The 18529-nt window shown below is 41.1% G+C and overlaps 1 protein-coding gene across 3 annotated transcripts in view; it reads left to right on the top strand.

The window, feature by feature from the left end:
* LOC124796266 (F-actin-monooxygenase Mical) overlaps positions 1-18529 on the top strand; it is a 554406-nt gene that overhangs the window by 118211 nt on the left and 417666 nt on the right. For all 3 annotated transcript variants that reach the window (XM_047260379.1, XM_047260378.1, XM_047260377.1), the window contains exon 2: positions 6052-6121. The gene's annotated coding sequence lies outside the window, so the exon portion shown is untranslated. The remainder of the gene's footprint in view (positions 1-6051; positions 6122-18529) is intronic.

Below are 18529 nucleotides of genomic sequence, written 5' to 3'. Positions count from 1 at the left end.
CAACGGCACTTAATGCCCACAATAGAGATACATTTCCACCACAGAAACTTTCTCAGTCACTCCACAAGATGACAGTGCCACTCGACATCAGCATTACACTACCTGATAAAAAAGCGAAGCACTCGGAAAGGGAGGAGGAAGCGAAATGAAAGTTCACGGGTTGTGAAGGGTATGTGATGTTATTTTGGTGATTACAAAATCAAGTCAATTTTACAACTAACTTCGCAGTGTGAGCCCACTTATCAGTACGAAGTTGCACCCACTCTGACCTAAATAAATGCACTGATTCAGTTGGGAAAGGTGCCGTTGAGCTTTTGTATCCTCTGCTGAGGCCAGCTGGCCCACAACTGATGATGTAACTGGTCCTTGATACCCTAGACACTGACACTGAGTGGAGCTGGTGTCCGCCGCGCGGGATTAGTCGAGCGGTCTAGGGCGCTGCAGTCATGGACGGTGCGGCTGATCCCAGCGGAGGTTCGAGTCCTCCCTCGGGCATGGGTGTGTGTGTTTGTCCTTAGGATAATTTAGGTTAAGTAGTGTGTAAGCTTAAGGACTGATGACCTTAGCAGTTACGTCCCATAAGATTTCACACCCATTTTTTTTGACCTGGTGTCCGAGTTGGTCTGGGCATCTTGCTGCCCACGGGAGTAGCTCAAGTCACGCACACACTTCATCGAGACAAGTGCTATGCGTGGACGAGGATTGTCCCGTTGAAAAATGGCATCGCGTGAGAGGTAACACGTAAGGGCGCAGGATGTCTGTGACGCATCAATGTGCCGTCTGATTTCCCTCAAACACTACCAGCCGTGACCTGAAGTTGCGCCCATACAGTGGCGCCAGGAATACACCACTGTGCACTCCAAAACATTGGGAGAGTGGGACCCTTCATCAGGTCGCCGCCATACTCATCGGCGATGATTATCCGAGGTACTGCAGAACCGCAATTCATAACTGAACACATTGTGACGTCATTCATGAGCGGTCTATGCTCCTCGGTCACGGCATCACTCCAAACGCAGCCGTTAGTGTCGTGGTGTTAACGGCAGCCTACGCACGAGACGGTGATTTCGTAGTCCTATCGTTGCTGGTCTCCGACCACTGCTGTAGTGTGATACAGAATGTTGGAGGGAGTCCATTACTTGTTCTCGGATGTAAAGAGGTAATGATGTGCTTGGCGCACATACGAGAATTGTCACTTGTAGTGGTAAGACGTGGTCGACCAGAACCTTGACCATGAGTACGCCTGTCTTCACGTTCGCATGTAGTCCAGTGTCATACCACTGCCGTATCCGAATATCCCTCATATTTCGATACTGCACCCTTCGACAAGCCAAGCAATTGGGAACCCACAATGAGACGCCTTTAAAATCGTGCCAGGTGCTGGTAACGCTCTGTCACATGAGTACGTAGTGTCTCCGTGTTTTTCACTGTGATCACTCAATACGTGATACAGTTCATGCCCGTATCGTGCAGGGGTGGTAACAACACTAAACACGAACAAGACTAATGCCACTCTTTCTGTCACGTTGTTGTTGTTGTGTTCTTCAGTCCAGAGACTGGTTTGATGCAGCTCTCCATGCTACTCTATCCTGTGCAAGCTTCTTCATCTCCCAGTACCTACTGCAGCCTACATCCTTCTGAATCTGCTTAGTGTATTCATCTCTTGGTCACCCTCTACGATTTTTACCCTCCACGCTGCCCTCCAATACTAAACTGGTGATCCCTTGATGCCTCAGAACATGTCCTACCAACCGATCCCTTCTTCTAGTCAAGTTGTGCCACAAATTTCTCTTCTCCCCAATTCTATTCAGTACCTCCTCATTAGTTATGTGATCTACCCATCTAATCTTCACCATTCTTCTGTAGCACCAAATTTCGAAAGCTTCTATTCTCTTCTTGTCCAAACAATTTATCGTCCATGTTTCTCTTCCATACGTGGCCACACTCCATACAAATACTTTCAGAAACGACTTCCTGACACTTAAATCTATACTCGATGTTAACAAATTTCTCTTCTTCAGAAATGCTTTCCCTACCATTGCCACTCTTCATTTTATATCCTCTCTACTTCGACCATCATCAGTTATTTTGCTCCCCAAATAGCAAAATGCTTTTACTACTTTAAGTGTCTCATTTCCTAATCTAATTCCCTCAGCATCACTCGACTTAATTCGTCTACATTCCATTATACTCGTTTTGCTTTTGTTGATGTTCATCTTATATCCTCCTTTCAAGACACTATCCATTCCTTTCAACTGCTCCTGCAAGTCCTTTGCTGTCTCTGACAGAATTACAGTGTCATCGGCGAGCCTTAAAGTTTTTATTTCTTCTCCATGGATTTTAATACCTACTCCGAATTTTTCTTTTGTTTCCTTCACTGCTTGCTCAATATACAGATTGAATAACATCGGGGAGAGGCTACAACCCTGTCTCACTCCCTTCCCCAACCACTGCTTCCCTTTGATATTCCTCGACTCTTATAACTGCCATCTGGTTTCTGTACAAATCGTAAATAGCTTTTCGCTCCCTGTATTTTACCCCTGCCACCTTCAGAGTTTGAAAGAGAGTATTCCAGTCAACATTGTCAAAAGCTTTCTCTAAGTCTACAAATGCTAGAAACGTAGGTTTGCCTTTCTGTCACAAATAATTTCAATTCTTAAGCATTGACATATCTGCCAATAGTATGTCCGCAGGAAGTTACATTAACAACCGTCCTTCTCTTCTGGATGCTTCAGTCTTTGTTAGGCTGTGTAATTTAAATAATTTTTTTGTATGGACGGTACTGCGACCAGGCAATCACTTTGAGCAAAAAGTGAAGCACGTTGCGACTTCAAGTTTCCAATACCCTCGAATCAGAAAATAAAGCAATTTGCTGCTTCATCATAGAATGTTTTGAAAGATTTTAATCCGCACATATTACCATCTATTTCCACACAGAATTTCTGTGATCATCCCATGGACTTAAACTATATCTTATTGAAGTCGTCATATATCTCAAAGATCACTTGCCTATTTCACTTCATTACAAATTGCTTTGGTATAGTTCTGACTCGTCTCAGAAACATTCCTTTGGGGTCAGGCCGGTATTTTCGTCAGACCAGACCATTTCAGAAATGTCGCTGTGCACAAACCGTTGCTGCACAGTGTCATGTCCAAACTGTTCCTTACTTTACACAGAACACAATGCTGTAAAACGTGTTCATATTCTTTCCCGTTTAGCATTTTCTTAAGCGTAGTAATGGAATTACATCCTTAAACACGAAAAACATCGCCATAACGTAACATCACCATATTTCACTGTTGGCAACTACACGTGATGGCGGGGAACGTTCTCCAGGCATTCACCAAACTCATATAACTCAAATCCTTTCCTCGGGTTGCAACAGGATATAGCTTGATTTCTCTCTCCACATCGTTCGTCTCCAGGCGTTCACTGTCCATTGGCGTCGCTCCTTACATCGCCCCAAGCGTCGCTTGGCATTGACTACAGAATTGCCTGGCTTACGAGGAGCTGTTCGACCACTGTGTCCCATTCTTCTTAACTCTATACGCACATTTATTGTGCTAGCTGGACTGCTAGTAGCTCCTTCCACTTATTTCATGCTGTTTTTTACAACCACTACTCGCAATGTCCACGATCCATGTCACTTAGTAAATGAGGTCTGCGTGGTCTTGGTTTAGCTATGGGTGTTCTTTCGCATTTCCACTTACAAGGAGACGGCACGACCGTGGGGTCTGGGATTTGTCCGATATTTTGTGTGGTTAAAGAGGACCCCTAACACCTCACGTGGTTAAAATATTAGGACGCTCTACCCGAAAAATCTCGAGAAAAATCGATCTAAAGTTTCTTAGGTGCGGTATGAGTATAAAATGTTAGTCCATTGCTAAGCCGCCGTTTGGCCTAGATGGACAGGGCTCGGACTCCTACGCCAGAGGTCTTGAGTTCGATTCCTCCTCCGGCACTTTTTTTTCTTCTGTTCTTCTTTTGTTATTCCATCATTATTCAAAAAGTTTCTCAAACCTACATTATTTTTAAAACATTATTTTAGCTCAAGAACGTAAAGTTTTTCATTCACATTCGTGCTCGTTGTTCTATTTCGTTTTATGGGGTTTCAAGGTTTAAAGGGGCTTTGTAAGGGTCCCCTTGGGATTATAACGTTCATCTGCGCATAGGACTGTGCGCGAGCCGTGAGAAGCAAACGGCAGTTTGTTTTTCGATTTCGTCGTGAACAGACGTGCCCGTTTCAAATTTCAACGTGTTATTCCGATCCGAGGTTAAACATGTCGACTGAAGGAGTTGCTGGCTCATCTGGATTAGGAGAAGAAATTCCTGAAGAATCCATTCATAGTGATCGATCAAAATTACGATTGAAGGACGCAGTCGTGTAGTATGAAAAGCTGTTGACGGAAAATAATTTAATATCATCGACATCTTCGTAAGAAATCTCTCGCGATGCTATGTTGTTGTCCGAAGAAAAATAAACAGTGCTGGAGAAGGAATCGAACCCGAGACCTCTAGCGGAAGAGTCCGAGCCCTAACCATCTAGGCCAGACGGCGGCTCAGCAGTGGGCTAACATTTCATACTCATAACGCACCTAAGAAACTTTGGATCGATTTTTCCCGGGATTTTCCGGGTAGTGCGTCCTAATATTTTAACAACGTGAGGTGTTAGGGGTCCTCTTTCACCACACACAATTTCGGACAAATCCCCGACCCCACGGTCGTGCCGTCTCCTTGTTAGTCACATTACCAGCAGTCGATTAGTGCAGCTTTAGAAGCGCTGGCTGGAATGTTCTTGGTGACTTTATTACTCAGGTGTCATGCAACGACTAAACCATGTTCGAAGTAACTGAGCTCTCGTGACCGACCCATTCTGCTGTTGCTGTTTCTCTACTGTCAACTCGATACACCCCATCTGCTTTTATGCCGGCGGGACAGTCTGTCGTGACGTCTAGCGGTTAATTCCACATTATAGAGGGATATTCGGGTACTTTTCAGCAGTTCGCGCACTCATCGACTCCCTCCTAAATGAGACCGATCGCGCCAAAGCTACTTGTACTAAGGAAGCAGATAAATATCGTTTCTATTCTTTCCAGTTAGAAGTTGACTTAAATACAAAAAGCGATGCTTCCGTTATCACACAGGATGAATGTTCCACAATAGGATACCGGACGAGGTAGCACAGTAGTTGAGGCACTGTACTGTCATTCAGAAGAAGTGGAGTTCAAACCCCTGTATGGCCATCCAGATTTAGGTTTTCCTGTTCTTCCATCGTTTCCCAAAATCTCATAGCTACGGTCGATTTCCTAACCCACCGTCCTACGACCGTGTGCTCCGTCTGTAATAACCTGGTTCTCGACGGACTTTAAATCAAAGATTCCTGTCCGCATTCTACAAAAAATAGGTGTCGAAGATTAGAGAACCACTGTTTTGAGTCACACGGACGCCGCACTTCGCCCCATTTTTAAATGAATGATCGATCAGTACCCACTGTTGCCAGCATCGGTGTGGCCCTTCTTCTGAATCAATTTAATGATCTTTGTATAAGCAGCTTGGTTATTCATATATCTAGTCTGTTTCTTTTACCCTTTTCTCCATATATAAATACCTCCAACTCTTCTTCTAGATGTCTCATTTATCCATTTGGCATTACTTGCTCACTTGTCTCTTCATTTTTCGGCGGTCTTGCCACTGTGAAAATTTGGCTCCATATTGTAATCGTCTTTTACTATTTACGGCTTTTAAGTCAATTCACAATTTAATGGTACGTAATTCAGATCTCATAATGTAACACTCTTCTTTCTCGACGCCCAGTACACTATTACTACGCAGATTAAACAAATTTTCGTTATTGGTTAGTGGGTTTCAACTGTTTAAGTACACCGTCACTAATATATAAACTTTCTGAGGAGTTATTGCAAGGTGCGCAAAAACGATTAATTTTTGAAGTGAAATCGTTATTGGGCAAGACTAACCTTAAAATGCCTTCAGGTTAAAAGTTTTTATGCTGTAACAGAGTGGCTATAAAATTGTTTGTTTTACCGTTGCAGAACTCGGGGTCAAACCGTGTCCCGAGAGGATGCTTCGTCGTATCTCCAGCACTGCCCTGCAACCTCTCACGTGAGTATTAACAACTCGTTAATGTTGCTTTGTTACAATACTGCACGCTCTGCGGTGTTTACACTTTTCCTTGAAGGGCAGCACGCCTATGTCTTACCAACTTACAGCTGATAGTTTATCTTGCAATGGCATTACCGTCATACTTCGTGGTTTATTAACGTTAGAAATATCATTAAAATAATGTAAAAGAAAACAATAGAACATTCTTGTCTGATTACGTACACTGTCAAAATGACAACCTCATAGCTGTCGTGCTTCGGGATACTGACTTCATTAGTGTGTATGTCAATAGCATGTGAGGTTTCTTCGAACCACAGGTAACAATCGAATTTTTGCCTCTTGAAGATGGTTGTTTAGATGCCATTGAGATAATTTGACTTCAGACACACATTTGTAACGGAACCGCCAAAGGATAAAATGACAATAGCGTATGAAAAAGTGTAACAAAGGAAGGAAGCAAACAGAAAATTGTGAATACATCATTCGCTGAATGGTTAGAATGAAATATTGCAGCATGTACTCCCAACTTTAAAAAAGCACAATATCATAATCCTCAACATGATAAATTATACTTATACACACAATAGACAGAAGAAGAAATTTCACCGATATAGATTGGGTCAAGATGCACGCTAGCACCACAAGGAACTTTCCACTGTTGCTCCAGCTAATAGCATCCCCGATTCTTTAAAGAATTGAACTCCCAAGTATAAAACTGCTTTGAATGTGTGATTACAAATGAGTTATTGTGTTAAATGTTTGACGTTAACTCTTAGAATCCAAACAATATGAAAAAAAGCTATTTAAACTTTCTTTACAAAATTAGTTTTTGTTATCATAATAAACAACGAGTACCAGATGAAATTGCCAAAAAGGAAACAACCAATATCGTTTTAAGGAGGTGATTTCACTTTGGAATATAATGTAAATTTTTTTCTCAATAATAACATTTACTACCGTAGTAAGCAACGAATAGAAGACGAAACTGTCGGACAAAAAGTAAACAATCAGTTGTTTTAAGGAGGTGGTTCCTCTTTGGAACCACTAGGAATACAGTTTTCAGCCATCTATTATTTCGTGTGGTATATTTGACAGAAATTTCGCGTTTTTCCTAAACACAAACGCATTTATCGGATTTCCCATGAACTCATAATGCCTAATACAAATTACAGTCCTAAGTAACAACAAAAATCAGCCTAAAATGTAATAACTTTATATCAAAAGAACATGCTGTCCCAATAGTTTCATTGCGAAATTACTCATAAAACCAGTAGTACAGTCTCAAATTGATGTTACAATAACTTCTGATATACTTATTTTCGCTGTCAATGACCTCCAGTATATAAGAAGGGTAAAAGAACTGACCCGCAGAATTACAGACAAATATCCCTAACTTCGGTATCCTACAGAATCCTTACAAAATATTCTTAGTTCGAATGTAATAAACTTTCTTGAGGCTGAAAAGCTTATGTTCACGAATCACTATGGTTTTAGAAAGCGTCGCTCTTGCGAAACTCAGCTTGCCATTTTCTTACATGACATACTCCGAACTGTGGATGAAGGGCAAGAGGCAGATTCCATATTCTAGATTTCCGGAAAGCATTTGACACGGTGCCCTATTGCAGGCTGCTAATGAAGGTACGAGTACTTAGGATAAGCTCACAGATATGAGACGGGCTCGAAGACTTCTTAAGTAATGGAACCCAGTATGGTGTCCTCGACGGCGAGTGTTCATCAGAGAGTCAGGAGTGCTCCAGGGAAGTGTGATAGGACCGCTGTTGTTCTCTATACAGGGTGTTACAAAAAGGTACGGCCAAACTTTCAGGAAACATTCCTCACACACAAATAAAGAAAAGATGTTATGTGCACATGTGTCCGAAAACGCTTAATTTCCATGTTAGAGCTCATTTTAGTTTCGTCAGTATGTACTGTACTTCCTCGATTCACCGCCAGTTGGCCCAATTGAAGGAAGGTAATGTTGACTTCGGTGCTTGTGTTGACATGCGACTCATTGCTCTACAGTACTAGCATCAAGCACATCAGTACGTAGCATCAACAGGTTAGTGTTCATCACGAACGTGGTTTTGCAGTCAGTGCAATGTTTACAAATGCGGAGTTGGCAGATGCCCATTTGATGTATGGATTAGCACGGGGCAATAGCCGTGGCGCGGTACGTTTGTATCGAGACAGATTTCCAGAACGAAGGTGTCCCGACAGGAAGACGTTCGAAGCAGTTGATCGGCGTCTTAGGGAGCGCGGAACATTTCAGCCTATGACTCGCGACTGGGGAAGACCTAGAACGACGAGGACACCTGCAATGGACGAGGCAATTCTTCGTGCAGTTGACGATAACCCTATGTCAGCGTCAGAGAAGTTCCTGCTGTATAAGGTAACGTTGACCATGTCACTGTATGGAGAGTGCTACGGGAGAACTAGTTGTTTCCGTACCATGTACAGCGTGTGCAGGCACTATCAGCAGCTGATTGGCCTCCACGGGTACACTTCTGCGAATGGTTCATCCAACAGTGTGTCAATCCTCATTTCAGTGCAAATGTTCTCTTTACGGATGAGGCTTCGTTCCAACGTGATCAAATTGTAAATTTTCACAGTCATCATGTGTGGGCTGACGAGAATCCGCACGCAATTGTGCAATCACGTCATCGACACAGATTTTCAGTGAACTTTTGGGCAGACATTGTTGGTGATGTCTTGATTGGGCCCCATGTTCTTCCACCTACGCTCAGTAACGTTCGGATTCAGTATTACTAGTGTCCTGATTGACACAGTCAAGACGTTTAAATATGTGGGAGTAACTTTACAAAGCGATATAAAATGGAACGAGCATGTGAGAACTTTGGTAGGGAAGTCGAATGTTCGACTTAGGTTTATTGGGAGAATTTTAGGAAAGAGTGGTTAGCTTGTAAATGAGACCACATATGGGACGTTGATACGAGTATTTGGGATCCATACCAAGTCGGATTGAAGGAAGACGTCGAAGCAATTCAGAGGCGGGTGCTTGATTTGTTACCGGTAAATCGACCAACAAGTAAGTGTTACGGAGATGCTTCGGGAACTCAAACGGGAATTCCTGGAGGGGAGGCGACGTTCTTTTCGAGAAACACTGTGGAGAAAACTTAGGAAACGGGCATTTCAAGGTGACTAACGAACGATTCTACTGCCGCCAACATAAATTGCGCGTAAGGGCCAAGAAAATCAGATTCGAGATATTAGGGCTCATACGGAAGCAAGCAGACAGCCTTTTTTCCCTCCCTCTATTTGCGAGTGGACCAGAAAGCGAAATGGCTAGTAGTGATACAGAGTACTGTCCAACACGTACCGTACGGTGGCTTACAGAGTATCGACCGCAAATGAAGTACCTCGGTGTAAAACTGGATGTCTTTGTTTTGCAACGGCATCGGTGGTTTCATGCCAAAGACTCTAGTACTTCAAATAAAGAATGGTGGCTTGAGACAGAAACCACTGGTGCTCAGATGGTTATGCATGTAAGCTAGAAAAGTTTAGAAAGTGTTTGAAATTATACGTAAAATTTGTTGGAAATCGCTTAGCTCTTTCATTCTCAAACACTGGATGAATGAAGTCCGGGTATTCGCACGCCATCAGTTGCACTGCCTCAAGACAGTTTCTAACTGTAATACGTGTCTAACTGTTTTAAACTTTTAAATAAGATGTTCCTCTTAATGAGCAGATCATATCAGCATTTTAAATTTTTAAATTCGATTAATAATTGGGCTAAATATTGGAAATCAAATTTTTGTTGGACCTGGAAGCCGTTGGATAGACAACGTGTCATTGGTAAGGGGTTCCGGGAAATTCGCTTAGTAACATAGTTTTGCCAGCTGCCGTCTGGCTTGAAAGGAATCTCACACGAAGTAAATAGTAACAGAACACATAACTGGGATTGGAAATACGCTCTATAACTTTTAAATCGTAATTAATAATTCGGAACTTCTGTTGTAACACCATTTTACTAATGCATGTGTACAGACGACCGTTCCTGCGTCGTAATGAGGTAAGAATTTGCCACACACACCTTCAGTTTTCCCTAGACAGTTACAAATAAAAAAGACAATATTGAAATATGTAAAGTTGCCGTATTGTCAGTGCCAATTTGCAGAAAATTGTATTTAGGAATGATCGATGTTACGAAGACAGAAGCAACTAGGATAAGTAAGCTTTTTGACAAGCAGGGTATCTGTAAAACAGATTTTATTGTTCAAAAAATAACTTAAGGTGGACGATGTGTGAATACTGCAGGAAAATTACGACTAACAATGTCCACTTCACCACTTGAATCACTTGTGAAGCGTTACAGTGAGAAACCAAGACAATATTGATAGCCTGTTGAGCAAAGATCCAGTCTGACTTAAAACTACTGGACAACATGATTGAGGATCAAGTGGCGTCCTTCAGCTATATGGATCTTCAGACTAACCTAGATGATGATAATAAATATGTAGATATAGAAACGAGATAGATTTGGACCTTTATCCAACTACGAACAAGAATTTCATTGGGTTATTTTCAGAGACTTTATAAGGCAGCTTGCCTCGTCCTATTATTTACTGTGAAATTCCCTATTCTTGTCATTTCTAGTATCCATTTATTCGTCTCTCTCTTTCTGTTCATTTAGGCTAAGTGATTCTTATCGCTAACCGTTGGGCGACTCTCAGGCTTCTGATGGTTTGCGCATTGCAGTCCCATACTATAAAACAACACGTCAGCCTACCTAAAAAAAAAAAAACCAAGGGAAATTCAACCTTGGAATATTACATTAAATTACAGAAATAATCTGCCCTTGGTAAAATCTTTGCCTTGATTGCTAACGTGCTGAAATTTCAGAACAGTTTTTCATATATCTGATATTCAAACGGTAATTAGCCGTAGCACTCATACGTAATAAATCTTTCCACTTTTGGCGACCTATTACGCATGAAGACAAAAAAGAAGAGACATTCGCACCATGCCTCGGATGTAAACTTTAAATACGTATCCCAGATGAAGAGATTTAAACATGGTTCACTATTGCAGTAATGGGAAGATCTCGCTTTACATGACCATGGGACTTGAAAACTCGTTAACTGCAGAATGACTATGTCGCTTCTCCACGGACGGGCATGATAATGAATTCCTTATCAGGATTCGAAGGAAGATTTAAAAGATAGTGAAGTAGCAGTACTTATCAGATAGATGAGTACCTGAAATTCCGAAAACTTCAGATAACATGAACTGGCTAGAACACGACCGAATTACACGGAAGAGGGAAACGTGTGAGCGCGCGTTTCGTGTGGTGAGTATTCGTTAATAGTTCCTTCTGTGTGACAAGCTCTCTGTTTTCAGACCTTCGGTGGCTGCTTATAAAGGACACTTTCTCTGCTACGTATTCTTATTGTGGTGGACATCAAAATCATATCACTCACAAGGATTCAATCGCCGTCAATCAGATGAACAGCTAACGTCACAACAGTTGCGAAATAAAAAGTTCTATTTACTGTCTTCACAGCAACTTAACGATACAGAAGTCACCGTGCACAGTTCAGTAAGTAATCTCTCCTAGACTGTCTAGAGATGCGTTTTGAAATGTTTTATTGTGGGGGTAGGTTGCTAATTATGGATCAGGTGTTGTCATGGTACGCTCGACATAAGCTCAATTACAACCAAATCCGTGTCTTGAAATTTCGCAGGTCAACGATTGAGCTCTACGAACTCACGTTCGTTGGGGACTGTTAGTTACATAAGGTCTTGTGCTACCAATGGCGGTAGAGGTCCCATACGAGTAAGGTAGATATACGGGGGCTGTAGAATGTCCTGGACGTACCACTGTGATGTCTCCACGACCGCAAGATCTCTAGGGAATCTGTAATTTAGTTCCTTGTTCGCCACACTGTTACGAATATAATCTGTATCAAGACAGAACGGAGATTAATCTCTAGTCCCGTGTGTAGTTGCGGCGTTCCATTTACCAATAACGACATGACATGTGGCACAGAGTGGCGCACATGCAATAGATAGGTAAACTATTCGTGCCTCAGTTACGCATGCCCCCACTTTTTTCGTTATCACTCTAATAAATATTTTCATAGCTATAAAAAATTGACAATCACAAATTTTAGAACTTTCTGTATGGGTTTAGAAACGTTATGGGACTGGGAAAAATTATTTTATAGTTTTTATTCCGATTTAAAAACGTTATGTATTAAATTTATTTTTATTAGAATAATCATTTCTCATATATTCGTTCTCTAATTTTACGCTTTATGGCGGTTGTGACAATTGCTTCTTTCATTGGCTCTTGGATGAATATGATGTCTCAGTATGCTTGAGCTTGCTCATGGTGTGTCAACTCCAACTGTGATGTACACATTTTACCAAAAGTGTATACAAGTCCCCGGTGCTTCCGTCCACTTTTTTTGTGAGTTTCTCAATTGCATTTGCGTCATGGCTACACTGTTTTTCGAAGAGCCCTTCGCTCTCATGATTAGAGTTTTTGCGATCAAGTGCATATTTTTCCAACATGCCGGAAATGATGATACATTGCTTCGGGTTAGCTTTGAGGCAGTTTTTGTACATTTTCTTCTGACCTCAGTCTTGGATATTACCCTTAGTTAGTTCACAGTGGAATATACTTTTCTAAATGGAAAGGTGAGGCATATGACCTCATATTGAATACACTGGAGTAAATACATTGCTAAAATGCTTCTGCGCACGTGCTGCAGCTCTTTCCTGGAATGCTGATGTTCGTGCGTTTATCCTGCCGAATAAATTCCTAGATGAAACTTATTGTCAGATCAAAGTAGCTCGTTGCCGGGAGATTAATACTGCCAACCAAACCTGGACTCAGACACGCTTCACAAACATTTTGAAACTGCCAGAACGTTTCTTACAGGCTGTAGCGGAATGCTTGAATCTTAAATTTGCGTACAGATTCAAACTGCGTAACTAGCTGAACAAGCACTCTAACTAATAGAAAGGTACTGCCAGATTGAAACTTTGAAGTCGGGACGTGTCTGTGTAGCTCAGTTGGTTAAGAGATGACTCCACAAAAATTAAGGTTCAAGTATCGGATCTCGGTCTGCCTTGCAATTTTAATCAGTAAGCGAGTTTCGTAAGCTCACACTCCGCTGCCGAGTGTAATATACGGCCTGCAGTTTTCAAGATGTATGAGTCGCATATCTATTCGAATACTACAAGTATTTTAATATGGCGTCTCTAAAGACACTATGTCTCTCAATCATACAAGAGCCTCGGAAGTATGCCGTAAATCAGGTGCATCTCGTCACATGATTATTATTTAACAATCTGTCACACACAGCGTTCCAGAATCTGCTTCAGCAGAAAATTTAATATTCTGCAATTGATATCGGCTAACTGGTTAGGTCATAAGATACTTACTGCAAAATTCTGCCCTTCCTAACCATTTGCCTAAGTCTGGGACACATGTCAAATTGGATAAACTAAAGAGAATAAAAGTATTCGAGAGGAACAGCGCGTACCGTCAATGCGTTTGTTTAGTCGACGTGGGAATGGCAAAGAGACTCTAGTAAACTGTAACACATTTTATAGATTGGTCTCAGTATGATCTGTACCATCTTGAACCCAATCCAGGAAAAACTCAGGTAAGTGCTTTCCACTTACGATACAGAAAAGCTGAAAGAAAACTTAATACTAACTGGGTGGGATCGGAAATTCAGCACTGTGGAAGACCAAAATATTTGAGAATTACCCTGGATCACCCCATTTGTTTTGGGACACGCTGTAAGGGGTCCAAAACTAAAAATTTGCATCAGAAACATATTTAGAAAGCTGCAAGTACTACTTGAGGAGGACTCTCCAGTCCACTGCGCTGGTACTCTGGTTTTCTGTGGGAGAGTATAGACCACAAGTCTTGGGAGCTTGGGTTCACACCAGACATAGGACGTGGCCTTACCGGAGTTAGTCCGCTTATTTAAGAGACGCTTCAGACCAACCCCGTGGCTCGCATTGCATCCCCACCCATATCACAGAGTGGCAGAAGAAATAGAACGGAATAAGCATATTGAAAGCCCAGAGCACTTGATGTACACACCTGCAACATGTCGCCTTAAGTCCAGGAAAAGTATTTTGCAGCGAACATTACCATTATACGTCAAGCCAATTCCATACGCGTTTGCCTGTAGTAAGAAAGTGCACCTAAGCAAGACTACTTCACTCCAAGGGAGGAAATTAGCTGCGGTTTCTACCTACTCTACACTACTTGGAGAATCATGAATATACTAAGAACAGGAGTATCGAGGTACATAACATATTTGGTCATGTGCCGGTATGAGAACGTTACGTGCAGTTGCGGAGCGGGGCACCTAATCACCTACCTCATAGTAAGCCAAAACAGGGCGAATCTTGCACTTAGATGTTTTAAATGTCATCGTGAAGAGCATAGAAGTTCGAAATTCTGTAGAGAAAAGAGTAATCATTTTTTTTTCTGGACACATGAAGTAAGTATTACAACAAAGGCGTTGCGCACCATGGAGAGCTTTGCTTGCAAGATTGTGAAAGGCAACTTTTCAAAGTGAGTCAAGAAACATGCTGTTCTTACGACATAAAATTCACGTGTTGGCCACGAAGCTAAAATTTGAGAAATTCTGGCTCTTGCAGTGTGACACCGACTGTGTTCCTTCCCAGCAACCACATGTGAATGGTTCAGGAAGGAAAACGGGAGGATACACTGGTACAGCACGCACTACACAGTGATGTGGCGAATACGGATGTAAATGTAACGTGCGTTAACAATTGTGTAGTTTGTTCTCTGATTGTGTATTTATGACGTTGTCATCAGTATAATGAAGACCCACGACAGCTATTAGTTCCCTTTTCGGTTGTTTATCCTATAGAGACTGTACATATTTTAAAAAAATGCTTTGATCCACAAGATTATGAACATTTTCACATGACATGCAGTTACAATTAGTCCAGCGAAACTCTCAGGAAAAAAGCCTGTACCTTGCAAAAGGTGGGGTAGAAGATTTTTTTTTAACTCGTTCATATTGTTGGAAAGGTTAGAAAACCAAGTTTTGCCAACAAAATTTCTCTTGGGAAAACTTTCTGCAGTCAAAAAGCTTCGAAAATTTCGGACTTTTTTCAGTTTTTTCAAAATATCTCAGTTTCATTTGCTCCTATCACTTTGACGTCTATTTTCTTTTTTAAAGAGCACAAAACTCTCTAAAAATTTGGTTTTTACTATTTTTTTCTACTCCCAGTATCTAAGGCGCTACAGCGCGTCAAAAAATACCAATTTTTCAAATTTCGAGCAAGGAATAGTTGGTGACAATAGTTGCTGACAATTTCCACGATGTAAAGTTCCGTAGAAAAGATAAAAGTTGTGACTCTCCTTTCTGCCTTCAATTCTGTAAAAGCTGGGAGCACTAAAATTACTCCTGTTGATCCTTTAACTCTTTTCCAAAGGATTTGTTTAATGAAACTAAGTGAATAAGAGTTAAAAGCCTTTCTGAAATATTAACTTGCTCCTTACCCAATGTCCCTATTCTCAGAAAAAGGCATGCGAAAAGGAACAAAATCTTCATTCTACAATGCCTTCGTTCCAGTGGAAGATGTGAAGTCAGGTGGACCGAGTAAATTTTTTGTCATTGATGGAGGGTACCTTATCCACAAAGTGACTTGAAATGTTTGCTTCAAGTCAATATCCCAAAGCTATGTTTCTTACCTGCAACGTCATTTTGGATCTCAATTTGCTATTGTATTTGATGGGTATCCATGTGAGGGAGACAAATGTAGCACAAAGAGTGCTGAGAGGATTCGTAGGTCCAAACAACATTCTTCGGTTGACGTTGTGGTTGAATCAGAGGTGGTGAACCAAGTCCCTCAGGACAAGTTCTTGTACAACGAACGAAACAAGATGCGTTTGATCACACTTCTTAAAATGGAATTTCTGGAGTGTAGCATTGAAGTGCACCAGGCACAAGAAGATGCTGACGTTATAATTGTAACATCTGCACTTTCAAGAACCAAAGATTTTGGAAGTGTTGTCATTGTAGGAGAAGATGTTGACCGGCTTGTGCTCATGACCGCTTTGGGGGCAAGGCATTGAAAACTTTATTTTTCGTAAAGCCAGGAAGAGGAAATGCAGAAGACAAGTGGTTTTCCACGCATCTTACAAGTTTGACAGTGAATATATTCTGTTCACTCACGCCTTTAGCGGATGTGATACAACATCTGCTTTTTTTGGTCAAGGAAAAATTAAGTGTTGCAATATTGTTGCGAAAAATGGACCCCTAACCTCTGCGTGAAGAAATAATAACTGCAGGAGAACAGGTTACTATCACATTGTATAGTGGAGGTGTCAGCAGTTCCCACACACTAGACCATTTGCGGTACCAGCTATTCGCCAAGTCTGCCACAAAAAGCAAACTGAATCTTGCACGGTTGCCACCTACACAAGATGCTGCACATCATCATTCGTTGCGGACTTACCAGCAAGTCCAAAGTTGGATGGAAAACTGGGAACCTCCTGAGAAATGGGGCTGGAATCACAATGACCACGGTCCAATACCCGTTATAATGAGCCAAGATCCAGCACCTGAAGCACTTCTTCACATTGTTTCATGCTCATGCAAGCTGAACTGTGGCGGAACGTGCTCCCTCAGAAAAGTGGGTTTGAAATGTTTTTCAGTTTGCAAGAAATGTATTGGGGTCAACTGTGAAAACGTGCCAAAATTTTTGTATGAAGACAGTGAAGAAGATGTTATGGAGGATGTTGAGGAAACCGCTGACGAAACCAACGAACTTGCTGAGGCTGACTCGCTGTTTAAAGAAGAGGTCAATCTGGGATCAACTCTATGTACAGACCCTGAATGCGTAACTCAGGGTGTTTCTGGTGACACTGAGGAACCTGGCCCATCAAAACGTTGGAAGTGATGCTCATATGTCTCAAGTGCGCTTAAGTGCAATATTACAAGTATTACACACCAGAACTGTCAACATTTTTTAGTAACTGACAATGCATTTTAATTGTAATAAACCTACTTATTTTTAATGTCAACTGTGTGGCTTTTATACACAAGAATAATTACCTACCTAATTAGGTTGCCTATTGCAGCTAATAATAGTTCAGTTTCCTGAGACAATTTATTTTGTGTGTGTGTGTTTATGTCTCTTAATGATGTATTTTTATATTTATAGTTTTACAAATATCAGGGCTGAGGTGGCCCATAGAGAACTTCAGGTAGTGATGTAAGAATCACAGTAATTGGGTGCCCAGCAATCCTCATGTTGTATATAGAGGAATTGAATACCTGAAAGTGAGGTGGTAAATTCCAACGTATAACATGATGTGTAATGTATTTATACTACACAAACATGAACTGAAAAAATAGTGTTCAAAAATTAGGTATCTTGCCACTATGCTCAAAATTTGAAAAACTGGTATTTTTTGAGGCGCTGTAGCGCCTTAGATATTGGGAGTAGAAAAAAATGGCTAGAATCAAATTTGTAGAGAATTTTGTGCTCTTTAAAAAAGAAAATAGACATTAAAGCGATAGGAGCAAATGAAACCGAGATATTTTGAAAAAACTGGAAAAAGTCCGATATTTTCGAAGTTTTTTGACTGCGGAAAGTTTTCCAAAGCGAAATTTTGTTGGCAAAACTCGGTTTTCTAATCTGTCCAACCATATGAACGAGTTGAAAAACTAAACTCTTCTACCCCACCTTTTGCAAGGTATATCTACTATTTGACTGGACTAAATGTATTACTTCGAAAAGCTAATCTAATGATTTCGATATTTCATCCACGCTCTACTGTTCACAAATATTGACTCAAAATTTTTTATGGAACTGACGTGTATTTATGTTTAATGGTTGTTTGAAAGTGAATTAAAAATTGATAGAGACATGCTACATGTCTACTCAATCTCTATAAATAAAAAGTATTTTATGTAATATTTGGCATTTCCCATTTTTGAGCCAAATTATAATTTACTGTTAATACTGGCATTTTCGTACGATTTCTAATTAAAAATAAAAAGTTATTATTGTTGTTAAAAAGTTTGGTACAATGCATGTTATTTGATAAAATGTTCAAATGTATGTGAAGTCCTAAGGGATCAAACTGTTGAGGTCATAGGTCCCTAGACTTACACACTACTTAAACTAACTTATGCTAAGAACACACACACACACACACACACACACACACACACACACACACCCGAGGGAGGACTCGAACCTCCGGCGGGAGGGGCCGCGCAATCTGTGACATGGCTCCTCTAACCGCGCGGCGTTATTTGACGTTTCTGATCGTTACGTTCTTACGATTATGAAACTTCAACGCTACGTATCCAACTACCGACCTCTAATTAAATGATTTTCAAGTGTGTTGTATTGAACAGTTCTTGGAAATCT

This window comes from Schistocerca piceifrons, chromosome 4, assembly GCF_021461385.2.
Source record: "Schistocerca piceifrons isolate TAMUIC-IGC-003096 chromosome 4, iqSchPice1.1, whole genome shotgun sequence".
Classification (NCBI taxonomy): Eukaryota; Metazoa; Arthropoda; class Insecta; order Orthoptera; family Acrididae; genus Schistocerca; species Schistocerca piceifrons.
This window is presented reverse-complemented; position numbering and strand designations above follow the sequence as displayed.